Here is a 13,159-nt window from a genome sequence, read left to right as displayed (position 1 = left end):
CACAAAGTCATACTTTGGTGATAAATCACAAGAAATTATGTTACTGGAGAAACTGAATGTCTGGGTACAGGTAGCTGATAGTACTTTCCAAAATGGCAGAGACCCTTACACATGGCACAGGGATAACCCTGAGGACAGTCCTGCCTCTGTTACCTGTGCAGAAACTGCACTGAATTCCCACAAAGCTTTTGCAGCAAACAAAAACTGAACTTAGTTGAAAAGGCAACTTTATAACCAGTTGCCTTCTTTAGTCTTACTGCTTTCTGTTGGTACCTTGGCAGCAAAATGGAGAGTTATTTCATATATTTTCGTTTGCAAAATTAAATTTGGAGAGGAGAGAGATAATTTCATAAAGTAAACCAACATAAACAAAAATAGCCTTTCTGGGTAAGAAAATACAGCTAACTGTGGGAAGTGCATGTAAGTCAGTACAAATAACAGCCATCTAAAAGCATGATACTCTGTATTTCTGGCAACCAAACTTCAAAAGAAGATGAAAACAAAGGAGGACAATGGCATGTAGATTAGAGAACATAACATGTGGTGAGGCTGAGAAAGCCAAATTCAGAGTCCAGTGAAAGAGATGGCTCAGGGTGAACATGACCACGGTCTAATATCAAAGGAACAACAGAAATGAAGGAAGTTATTCACAGTCTCAGAAAATTGTAGGCCAGGGAGCAATGGCCTGAAGCTAAGAAAGAAAAAAGTTTAGGTGAGATATTAGAGGGGAAAAGAAGCCCTGAGAAAAGACAGTAACAGGGCAGTTGAACAGCCAAGCAGGGAAGGTCCCAGTGTGGCATTACTGCCAGGCTTGTGCAAGCAGTGAGATGATGGTCTATGGCTGGAAAAAGCAGAGGGGCTCTGATCAGACACACAGGAGCCAGCTCAGATGGAAGGAGTATTTCTTGGTCTCACAGGCACTGCTGCAGTTAATGGCACACAGTGATACATCGAATTACAGGGCAGAGCTGCTTCTGTGAATGAGCCCAGCTGCTCCCACTGATGCTCTCTCACATATCTCCTTTATCCATCATGCACCCTCCCTTCCCATCCAAATGTGGATGAATTCCACACAGTCCCCTCTTAGTGAGCTCAGCTTTCTGTCCTGCTGACAGAGGTGTCAGGAGAACTGCTGGGAGAAGATGCAGTTGTTACTAAGGCAAGGCCAGCCAAGAGGGCTGCAGATATGATGGATTATAGAAGGAAGTCTCAAAGTCACTTAAGGATGAGGAGCTGGAGGTGTGCATGAATAATGCCAATGATCATGCAAAAAACTCTGCAACACTGAAAAGCTGGAAGAAACCACTGCCTCTGCTCAGAGCACTGCAAAAGCCAACACTGACTGGGTTCCACTGAAAAAATGAGGAGATCCTCATGGCTGAGCAGGACTTTGCAAAGGGAAGACATTTCCTGGAGGAAATTATGAACTCTGGTAGTGGATCCCTTCTGCACAAGCTCTCCCCACTACTCCTATGCCCTGGAAATGCATGGGAATGGGGTCAGCTGGCTTGGAGACAGGCTGATATTAATTCTCTAACATGTGAGAGAAAGGTGTCTAATACACACCTCACATTCACGGTGTGCTAATAATAAACAACAGCAGTTTATAGCCCAGAAGACACCCTGGAGATGGGATTTGGTTGCTCAGAGAGCGTGGGAGGAAGCAGGAAGGCTGTTGCTACCCACGGGCATGGGGCTCCTGCGGCGAAATGATGAACCATTATCACAGAGCTCACTGTTGGCTGGCTTCTAGTCAAACTCCTGGGCACACAGCAACCAGCACTCAGGGTGGTTTGCAGCACAATTAGAGCTACTGCCAGAATAAATACTCAGTGTAGAGCACAGAAACCTTTAGCACAGAAACCTGCCATAAATACTGCCAGTTGTCCTTTCCCGTCGGGGCGCCGCTGCAAAGGTCTCTGCACACACAGCACCACTGCCCTGGGGCCTTCCCACACAGCTCATCCCCTCTGAGCACTGCCCACAGGTGGAATCACTGCACTGGAGTTGGGCCACAAGTGAAGAAAAAAGCCAAACATTGCACTGGAGTTGGGCCACAAGGGGAAGAAAAAAGCCAAACATTGCACTGGAGTTGGGCCACAAGTGAAGAAAAAAGCCAAACATATTTCTGCTGAAGTTCTCCAGTGGAGTGCCACCAGTTTTAGATTGGTCCAAGGAGCTGATGAATGTTTACAGCACAATGGTATTGGGTTTTGCCAGTGGTGTCTTGGTGATGAACACCTAGCAAAGGGAGTCTCTTGGGTTTGCTGGTTTATTGTTTACAAAGAACTACTTAACATAATTATTCTCTGATGTCTTCACATCAGGTAATAGAAGAAGCACTTCAAAAGAGATACAACTGGGATACAACTGGGTTACAGAGAAGGTTCATTTATGGTAAATGCCAATCATAAATAATGTCAGATGTAATCTTTGAAGACCAAATGAAAAAATGAAGAGTTGTTTTTCTTACAATTCAAAGTTACACCCATAATACTTGTTTTGCAGAAAATCCACAGCAATTGGTGAAATAAAAAGTCTAAGATACTTCTCTCATGATTTTAAAATTTTAAAAAAATAATTTTAAAAATCATTATTTTAAAAGCCATCCTTTTTTTATTTTAAAATTATTCCCCATCCTAAGGAATCCAAATGGGTAAGTACAAACAAGTACTTTCAGAAGATATGTCCTTGAAAAATCTGGAAAGAATAAAAAAACAAAAGAGCTGCATAGGTCTGCTGTACCTTCCTCTAAATTGCTTTCCCTCACTAACTCTGCTAAAACAATTGCAGCTACGTCCATGAGCTCAAACTGGTATTTCTGAATAGCTCTTTAACTGAAGGGAACTGCAGTCATTCTGAAGACATATCTCTGTTACAATCTATAATGAATGTAATCTTCAAGGGGCAATAATTTCTCTCAATTACACAATTTTTCTGTTAAAAGTGGCATGTGTTACAATCTGGGTTGTCAGTTCCTCTGGCCATGGACACACACATTTCTCAGAAAAGCCTCTTAGGCACCCCCTGTATGCTCTCAATAAGATCAGTATTTATGTTAAAACTTTTTTTTAAATTTAATTGCATGTTAACATAATCTTCCAGGTTATTTTTTCAATATAAATACATAGGGCACAACAGCTGTTTGGAGATCTCAAATTAGAGCTGTTTTGTGGCTGTCTCTGCAGAAAACGCCTTTGGCTAATATAATTTAAACCTCTTCTGTGAATGAATTTCATGCTTTGAAGCTACCTAATAATTTCTGTCATTTAAGAACAATGTTCCATGATTTGCTCCTAATAGTAAAAAAGAGGCAATGAGCACTCCCCTGTGCTGCTGCTCCCACCTGCCCTGGATGTCCCAGGAGCTGCCCTGTGCTCCTGGGAAGGAGTGAGGGCTCCGGGATGGTGCTCTAGCAAAATGTGGGAGAACTTCCCAAGGTCACAGCCAGAACTCAGAAGGAGAACTATAAATTACAAAGTGCTGGACTGCAGCCAAGCCCATGGGAAGCTGCATTTAGCATATCATTCTCTAAGCAGCAGGATGAAACCTTAACTCCCTTTCAGAGAGCATTTGAATGGAATTTGTTATAAGAACTCTGTGATTGAAATATCACCGACTGACTTTCCACCACAACTCAGAAATGGGCTGCAATCATGGGGGGGAATCCTCTTCCAACCCGCCCAAATGATGATGAGGATGATAGAGCCCTATCAAATATTTATGAAAACCAGATGAATTTCTGTGCTAGCAACACATGCTGCTACTATAACAGAGACCTCAGATAATCTCCTGACATTATCCTGAGCTGAGGTTTCTCCCAGTGTAAACTAAAGGTAGAATAACAAGCTGATTCTAGTATTCTGAAGTAAAAGTGCTGCACCAGAGGTTAATAATGTATCAGAAGAACACAGTGCAAGCAGGTGTGATGATTTGTTATTTATAGGTACTATGTACTGGCTGCTATCAGTGCAGTAGCTCTCCTGTGTAAGGCACAGAATAGAAGAGCTTTATGTGAGCTGTAGACTCACATGTGTTAGGAGGATATACAACATCTAATGCTGTGGGGAGACACTGAGACCTGCAGGAGTGGCAGCATACACGAAACAATATGGGCAGTGCTATTCCAAAGCATTAAACAATTACAGTGTTTATAACAAAATGATTAATTAATTAATTCAAGGATTCAAAAGTAACTTTAGATTTTGAATGCTGAAAACAAAAAAAAAAGAAATTGTTCATTGTAAATTTTCTGTGTCATAAAATCTCTGCACCTTGCTGTCACACTAATAACTCCAAGACTGGTATTTAAAGATGTGAGATAATACTACTGCCAGTCTCAGTGGGAGAGTGGCATTTTGAAAGGAAATCCCTTCCCCCTAGTCTGCAAAGGAATACTGGCATTAAGTGCTGAAACAGCTGCTGAAACATCCTTTGTTTTGGCACTAAGTTAGGTGATAGAAAGCAGGGAAGAGATGCTGCAGAGTTTGGGGAGCACTGTGTGAAGGCAGACAGTTCAGTAATTTATTGGACAGCAGCTTCCTTGGGTGGATCACACAGCCATAACTAACAGGCAGATTTTGAATTACTTTGCTAGTAAGTTATAAGTGACTCTTTAAAACATTGTCACAGGGCTTTGGTATTATTGGAAGAAAAACTAACAATGGGATCTGAATAATGGTTGAGAAGAAAAGCCAGAAAAGTAATAAATTAGCTTCTGTAGTTGAAGAGGGAGGTTTTTGAATGTGAGTGTGATAAAATCTGCTTTTGGGAAAGATGGAAAAAAGCATGTAAGTGTTTGTATATCTTAGAGATGCAGGGAAGGAACTTTCCCTAGAACTGGTGGATGTGGAAATCTGTGTAGGATGGAAAAAGTTCTGGACTGAGGGATGGAAGGATGAAATAATAGCTGGTCATGCTCTGCCTTGCACCCAGTGCTGTGATAACCCCCAGATGAAGGGGTTTTCATCACTGCAGATTAGGAGGGGATTCTCTCTTCTCTCTTTTCTCTTCTCTCAGAGGCAAATACATTTCTGCTACAAGAAAGGGGCTGCATTCTGTCTGCTCGCCCTTCTCTGAGCCTTTGGCATCTGCTCAGATGAAGAAAATAACTCCTCTTATGAACTGCAGCACAAAGGGGAGATTCATGGCATCGTCCTGTCTGTGTGCCTGCAGACTCACATGCTTTACTGACCAGGATGTCACTTGTACAATTTCTTTCTTTATTTCCTAGATCTTTTCACAAATGGATTTTGTGATTCCTGAGAAATGAGGAGTCTAAAGGTCCACAAAAACCCCCAATATGTCTGCTTTTTGCCAATGAAAGAGAAACTTAGCTTTTAGCTCTTTTTATGCACTAGTCTAACTTCTGATGTACTCTTTAGATTTTTGAACTTACTTTACTAATGCAGCTCATACTGATTTATATGCTCTAAGCAGATCAAGCAGCTCATGCAAAAAAACCTGTTAAAGTATATTAAATAATAATTTATGTAACATCTTCCATTAAAGAACTTAAAAGCAACACAAAAATTAATTGATCTTCTCTGAGCTAAGTCGTTTCCCCATTTCAGGACATAAAAATGAAGGCATATTAAATCCCATATTCAAACGTAGGTGCCTGAAGTCAGTCATCTTAATATACATGTGACCAGTTAACCACTGCTGTGATTCTCCCAACCCTGAAGAGGATTGGGTCTGTATTTGAGGACCACACTGGAGAAAGGAGAAACCACCTCTCTCCAACTGTTTCTGTGCAGGCATTAAAGGAACCCAGATTTAAAGACCAGGATTTTTTGCAGCTCTGGCTAAATTAGCAACTGTTAAAAAATAAAGCAACTTTTACTTAGCTCCTAGCTTTAAGTGAATTGTCAGATGACAAGCACTAAAGTTTAAAAAGCACTCAGAAAGTTCATGCAGCTGATCCAGCCACCTCTCCCAACCAAGGTGAGTAATTAGCGCTCTCTCCAGGATGGCCATTGACTTAACATTGCCTGACTTCATCCTGCTTGGTTGCTGTGTGAATGAATGGTGCTCGGCAGATCAGGCCCTAGCAGACTTAACGAGGCTGTGCTTCTCTGTGGCAGCACTGCAGGCAGCATTGGGCCCCCCTGCCTCCTGTGTTCATCGCCAGCACAGCCACCAGGACTCTGACTTGCACTTTCAAGAGAGGGAGGCTTCATTCTGATGAAGACTGAAAGACCATTTATGGGTGCTCTGATGCACATTTCAAATTAAGTATTTTAAGGGTGGTGAAATAATTGCCAGGTTTGCATATTTAATGGACCTTGAGATATAAGCATTCCCCAAAAATGCCTAGTTAATACTGGTTTGACAGTGAATTGACACAGTGCTGAGCTTCAATACATCAAATTAGCATGGATTTGCAAAATGTAACTGAAAGATCTCTTAAAACCTGCCAGGTTCCAAAATCAGTGTAGGAGAAGAGGGTCTCACCCTGACTGCCCTCTTAAAAGTCTTTTCTAGTTCCTTACCAGCGCTCCAAGGGCATTCCTTTCAAGTGCTTTAGAAATGATAATTCTTTTCAAACTTTGTATTTGTTCAAGAGTGACCAATCCCACTTGGGGTCTTGTAGGGGGACACAGTATGGGTAAATGAAGGTAATGTAGAATGTAATCTTATCCCCCAATGAGTTGTAGCTGGAATCAATTACTAAAGATTAGAAGCAGGCCAGATGATAACAGGCAACACCTGTAGCCAATAAGAACAGTGGCATAAAAGAGTGGATTGGTGACTAGTCAGGTGGCTGCTGCACAGAGCAGGAACAGTCAGTGCTTAGAGGTGCTGCCTGTAAGAAACATTGAGGAGGTATGAAACTCTGGCACTATGGAATCCTTGCACTATAATGATAAGAGAACTCTTGGTATCAAAGACAACGTATAATGATAATAGAACTGTTGTAATATGTAAAACAACAGGGTCTTTCTTCACAGTACAACTGGAAATCCTCTCGTGCTGGGTGAGGAGTGGAGCTGTGGCGTGCATTGGAGGTGTAGCTGGGCTCTGCACAGAGGGTGAATGTTGGATAATCTGTGGTGCAGGTGCTTCCCTACCCCCCCCCCCCCCCCCCGTGGATGGTTCATAAATTCCAGGTGGGATCTGAAGTAACTGGCACTGCCTCATTACATTCCTCTGTGGCTTCAGTCCTGGCAACTTCAGCAGCTTCTCCCTGCACAGCATTAACACAGCTGTGCTCAGTGGACCCCACGGTGCTGGAACGGCCCCAAAAAGCAGTGGGAAGCTGCCAGCTCTGCTCCCTGAAGGGCTCCCGGCCCTGCCTGCCAGCTCAGGCTGTGTTAACCCCCGGGCACGACACTGCCCCAGCCTGGCCGCAGCCTCCCACTGCCAAGTTTCAATTAGGAATTCTCCAGGGTGGCCTTGTCCTGGTTGGCATTAGCTCACTTTGCTTCCATTTTGCTCTATGGATTTTCAATAGCTATGATAGAATGGTGTACATTGAAACAAAAGTATTAAGATATGATGGTGACATTTTTCTCCAGAATTTTTATCTTCATCTGACCAGGGATACAAGTGGAAGGGTAACATTCCAGTATCTGTTACCAGACATTTCCTTGGAAGTGTGCTGTCACAGCTATTAAAATGTTTTACCAGCAAAAGTCATGCAACACCACCCGTGACAGAGGCTTGTGACACTGGTTGTGATCCCCTGAAAGAACAGAAAATGTGAATAGACTGTTTAATGGTTGTTTTCTATTAGGGATGCATACTGTGGTGTGGTTACTATGACGTGGCACATCCATCACCTAGTGGCTCTAAAAATGGCACTGTCAGACCTGGAAGGTCATCCCAGCATGGCAGGGAGTGTGCTGCAACAGTGTCGCTCCTCATTCCAACCTTTCTCAGCTGTCTTCCCTCTCTGCTCTTCACCATGGGGTCATGCTGTGAATATGAGCTCCTGCTGGTCCTGCTGCCACAGCTCCAAGGTTTCAGTGGTGGCATTGGGAGCAGAGCCTGTGCCTGCAGAACATCTCCCAGCTGCCATGGCTGAACCTCACAGAAACAGAAAACTCCAGCAAACATCTGTGGGATCTTGTTTGTGATTGTCCCCACCAGCTCCAGTCAGCTTCAAAAGCTGGAGGCTGAAGGGCTGCTCCTGTGGCTCAGCTGAAGCCAGAGACAAATGTTGGCTGCTGTATGATGACTAAGTCTCACATGCTTATTGCTCCTATCAGTTAGAGCTCTTAATCACTTTGTGCTGTTTCATCCTATAACGTGAATTCACTTCAAGCTGTGAAATTCACCGTTTTTGCCATGACTAATTTGTGAAATCTGCCACCTTTCTTTGTGGTTCACGTTGTGCCCTAGTTAGGCATCATCTGTCTGATTAGGGAAGCCTGTGATTTGTTTCTTGCAGTTGAGCCAATACAATTTCATTCCCCTCCTTTCTTGTCTCTGCACTCAGCTGCAATTTTTCTGTCACCCGTGCCCTTGGATGCACTGAGGCTGGAGTGGCGTGGAGGCCACCTCTGCTGGGGCTGGCACACAGGAGCCTGGCTCTCCCCCTCCTCAGAACACGTGCAGAGGGCTCAGCCTGGCCTTTAACCCTGGCTTTGCTTGAGGCTACCTAGGTCTGTTATGTTTACCATCTTCCTAGATTTCTCCCAGCCTGCTTGCTGCAATATTTCGGAGATCATTTCCCACCTGCCTTGCCAGTGCCTTGTTTCACGATACATTCATCTGTTACTCTTTACATTGAATGTTGCTGGCATTCCTAAATGCTATAAATACACCCAGTATTCCATAAAAACACACAAGCAGATGACTGGTCTTGCCTACAAGAAATACTATGAATTCTTCATTTTTTTTCACATGCTGTGAGCAAAATTCAGAGGGTGCTTGAGGAATATCTCATAACCGAATCAGGTCCTAAATTCCTATTTTCTCACTGATTAATTATTTCCTAAAAATATTTTCCTGCCCTCTTAATGTCTTAATTGTTCCTTGAAGAGGTTGCCAGCTCATCCATCCTTTTTCACACCCTCTTATAAGCCCAGTGAAACATTATTTTAGTATTTCTGTCACTGAAATACAGTGATAAATGGTCTTCTTTTAAAATCAGTGGGAACAGAATAATTGATGTGCAGGAGAGCTTATGACTTGCTCTTGCCAAAATGGAGTCCTGCCATGAAGTTCAGAAGCATCACGAGATGCCCTGGATACTCCTCTTTTCTTGATGGCAAAGCTGATGGGTTTGGGCTACACATCTTCACAAGCTAATGATGGAAAAGCAAAGGAAACCTTCTATCCTAGCTCTTATTTTAACCATAACTTTCTTTTCCATCTTTTTTCCTATATTCTTTTTTTTACCAGTTTCACTCAAAGTTAATCACCTCCCTGCCTGAAAAACAGTCATGTGAATAATATCAATAGCATGATTCCTCTTAACAGATAAATAAATGGACAAATCTCTGAGAGTCCCTGGCTGTAATTAACCCTTTATCAAAATCCCAGAAGAGGAGGTCAAGGAACAGCCCAAGTGCATGTTCATGACTTTGTCCAGCTATCAGAAATCCCAATGGGCCTGATCCTGCTTCTGCCCACAGAGTTGATAACATTTCCCTGAATGACCCTGAGAGCAGGACTGTGGCTGCTGCTCAGCATCCCATGCCCCTCTCTGTGTTTGCTGCATCCAGCACAGCAATCCTGCAGCCCTGCTGGCCCAAGCCACTCACTTACCCCCACTGCAGCCTAATCAGATGGCAATAAAAGCTTTTACTGTGCCATCCTGTTTGTGCTCAGCAGAAACATAAAGAGCATATTAGAAAATTGATTTTTGGCATTAATTGTGAGCAAAGAACATTATACTGAGTAGAGACAGGGTGGTTTTTTTCAGGCAGAAAAATTCTATTTTAGTCTTTTAAAAGCAACTGTGGAAGATGCTGAGCTAAGCCCCATGGACACTCTTTTCAAATACCATAAGGCAAAGAGTAGTTACTGAATCTCCTCAGTCTTATTAGCTTACATAAACATAAAAATTTGAATAATGTTTAAAAAGCTAAATTCTCCAGATAATCCATAATCAGTAAATGTTCATTACTGAGATGTAGCAAATATGCATGAGATTTCCCCAGTGGTATTTTGGTTGCACGATCTAAAAGGAGCAGAAAAGCCTCCTCCAAGTGGGGCTGGGCAAAAACTTCTATAGGCTCCTGAGGCCATTTGGCCACAGTGTGGACCTTCCTGGTCCCTTCAGGAAGGAGCAGGAGGAAATCAGAATTCACTGTCTTTGTTACAGCTCTGGTGATTTATAAATAAATCATCCCCACAGGATGATTGATGTCTCCATATAAATAATTAAGTCTTGACCTTATGTTATGACACCTGCTAAATTTTTTGGCACTTGAAACCAGTGCTCAGGAGAGATCCTTGGCTGTGGATAAATGCCTTGACTGTGGATAAATGAAGGTGGGGCTGCATTCAAGGGGGAGGGGGAGACAGGTTTTTGTTTACCCTCATTTTGTTCTGTTTGATTCCATCAGCTAATTGATGATGATTATTAATCTCTGTTGCCATCTACTCTATGGATTTAATTCCTGCCTGTGATTGCTGTTGGAAAGTTAGCTCCATTAGAAGCAGACTCTGATTGGATTTCCAGTAGCCAGAGTTTCCCAGATTTCCCCCAAATCATTGTGGTCCCTAGTCCAGGCACCTTACAATTATTTTTGGTTGCCATTTACTTTGTTTGGTGGCAGAGCTCCAGTGACGCTGTCATTATGCTCAACCAGGCTAGGTAGCAGGTGTCAGCAAAAGTTTAATTTGGAAGCTCATGAATTCAAAAGAAGAGCTTAACAGTTATCCCCAACACAGAGAGCTGCTGTGGCCTGAGCCTGGAAAAGAGAAAATCCCAGGGACATGAAAGGAATTGATGAGACACCAGGCATCTGACAAAATGAAATCTTCTCGGGATAAACTGAGGATAGCTTTCTTGTCAAATGGTGAGCATCATTGATAAACAAAACAGATGTAGCAGCAGCATTTCCAATTCTCATTTCTGAGACTGTTCAGGTTTACTATTCACCCTCTCTCCCTGGTACTGTAGATACAGCCTATTCTCTTAATAGCTGCAACTTTTAAATCTTGCAATAAAATACAAGAATTTTCTATGTAGGTGTCTGACATTAAAAAAGAGACCATCTTTGAGTTTTTTAAAACATGTTAATCTACATGCAACATAAGTCAGCTACAGACAGAAAGCAATATAATACAATCACAACAAGGGGTTTTCCTAATCCCTGAAAAATCTTAAACTAATGACACAGCTATGACCAGGTATCACATCATTCCTGACTACTTCCACCAGCACCCGGGAATCCCAGACGTCAGCAGGGTGCTGTCCGGTTGCCATCCCCAGCACCCTGGGGCGAACATACTTGTACAAATCATCCTTTGCTGTACGCTTGCCGTGGTTTGAACACACCCGTTCTGGCTGGGGGGTAAAGGGGCATTGCAAGGTCCGAGCTGCCCGTGTGGCCGAGCAGGGGCAGGGCAATCGGGACGTGATGAACAGCACTCCTGCGGGAGAGCAGCGCCCAAAGAAACCCCCTGCTCTCTAAAGGTAGCTCCAGAAATTAAAAAGTGCCTGCGAGTCCCGTCATACCGCTCCTGCTCGCACAGAATGAACTCCGCGTGAACCGGGTCTCCAGTCTAGGGAGATGCCTGCATTTATCAACTAGTTTGCTTTGGACCCGTTATTTTCGTTACAGAAACCCATGCCAGACCCGTACCCGTGAGCGCTCAGCCCGTCGGAGCCGGCGGCTGCATCCTCCCCGGAGATGGTCCCGGTACCCCGAGCCCGAGCGCGGCTGGGCCGGCCCCGCCCGGCAGCGGAGGGAGCGGAGCGGAGCTGGAGCGGAGGGGACGCGCCGCAGCCCGGGGCCACCGCACCGCGCCCGGCTGCCCCTGCGCCCGCAATTCCCGGCACCGGGAATCACAGCGCCGCGAGCCGGGAGAGCAGCCCTGAGGTCAGGGGGTCGCACCGCCGGGATGACGAGGGGACACGGGACGAGGGGCCCCGCCGCAAGTTTGGTCACTTTGCCGAAGTGGTGCGGGGAAAAGTTGGGGAGCGGCCGGGGGATGCGGGGACGCGGGTGGCGAAGCGCTCCCGGGCCCGGGGACAGGGACAGGGGGGTCTGGCCACTGACCTGCGCCGCGGCCGCGCCGCTCCCGCGCTCGCTCAGCGCATCCTCCGCGCCGCTCCCGCCGCCGCCCTGCGCGCCGCAGCCGCGGCTCCGCGCCCGCGATGCTCGGCGGGGAGGAGAGAGTGAAGCGGGACAGCCCGCCCGAGACGGGAGGAGGCCGCCGCCCCCCTCCCCGCCCCCCGCCTCCCGCCCCGCCGCCGGCCCCGGCCCCGCCGCCGGCCGCGCCCCGCGCCCAGCGCGCACCTCCGGCAGCAGGTGCGGCGGCCTCCGGCGGGGAGCGCTCCGCTCCTGCCGCGCCCGGCGCATCTTCCTCCCCTCGCCGCGGCGCGGGCGGGGCCGGCCGGGGCCGCCGCCTTTCCCGGGGTGCTCTCGCCTCAAGTTTGCCGCTTTCTGGCGGCGCCGGGCGCTCCCCGCCGCTCCGGCGGATCGTGCATTGTCTGCAGGGCAGTTCCAGCGGAGCGGGGCGCTGCGGGCCGAGCCCGTGACCGCCCTGCGCGCTCCCGGCTCCCGCATGCCGAGCCCGCGCGGCTCCCGGCCGAATATCGCACCCTCCGAGGGAGGAAAGAAAGGTCCCGGGCAGGGTGCGGAGAAGCCTGTGCGCCCCTGCTGCCGGGTGTCTCTGGGAGGGAAGGAGAAGGGAGGCTCCTCCGTATCCTCTCTGTGGATACAAGCATCCTGCCGGGTGTCTCCTCCGGGCTGCAGTTTGTACAATGTATATGTATTTTGAGACTGGTTGGGAAGATGGGTGGCCCATACTTGCTCCCAAAGGACGGTTGTGAACACACACCTCAAGGGCAGCACAGAAGTAATTGGAAGAGAATTGAAGTGATGGTGTCCTCGAAGAACAAACTGGAGCAGACACACTGTAGCCAGGGCATGGTGGGCACCAAGGTGCCTTATCTTGAGCCTGCATATGGACTGTGGAGTAACAGCACAGAAGGGTCCTCTTGCACTCTCTGCTGGCTATTTTCCACCCTAAA

General features: G+C 46.2%; 1 protein-coding gene across 3 annotated transcripts in view; it reads right to left on the bottom strand.

Annotated features, from left to right (window-relative positions):
- Positions 1-12,490, bottom strand: part of CHST8 (carbohydrate sulfotransferase 8) — a 208,348-nt gene extending 195,858 nt beyond the window's left edge. For 2 of the 3 annotated variants that reach the window (XM_054296413.1, XM_054296416.1), the window contains exon 1: positions 12,183-12,253. The gene's annotated coding sequence lies outside the window, so the exon portion shown is untranslated. Of the gene's footprint in view, positions 1-12,182; positions 12,254-12,422 lie in introns of those variants that run through there. The other variant, XM_054296414.1, reaches the window with a different exon arrangement.
- Positions 12,491-13,159: the final 669 nt, after the last annotated feature.

The sequence above is a fragment of the Melozone crissalis genome, unplaced genomic scaffold, assembly GCF_028551555.1.
Source record: "Melozone crissalis strain CALT ecotype California unplaced genomic scaffold, PUWL_Pcris_2 ptg000007l_1, whole genome shotgun sequence".
NCBI classification, from domain to species: domain Eukaryota; kingdom Metazoa; phylum Chordata; class Aves; order Passeriformes; family Passerellidae; genus Melozone; species Melozone crissalis.
The sequence above is the reverse complement of the archived record's forward strand: the minus strand, read 5'-3'. Positions and strand labels throughout refer to the sequence as shown.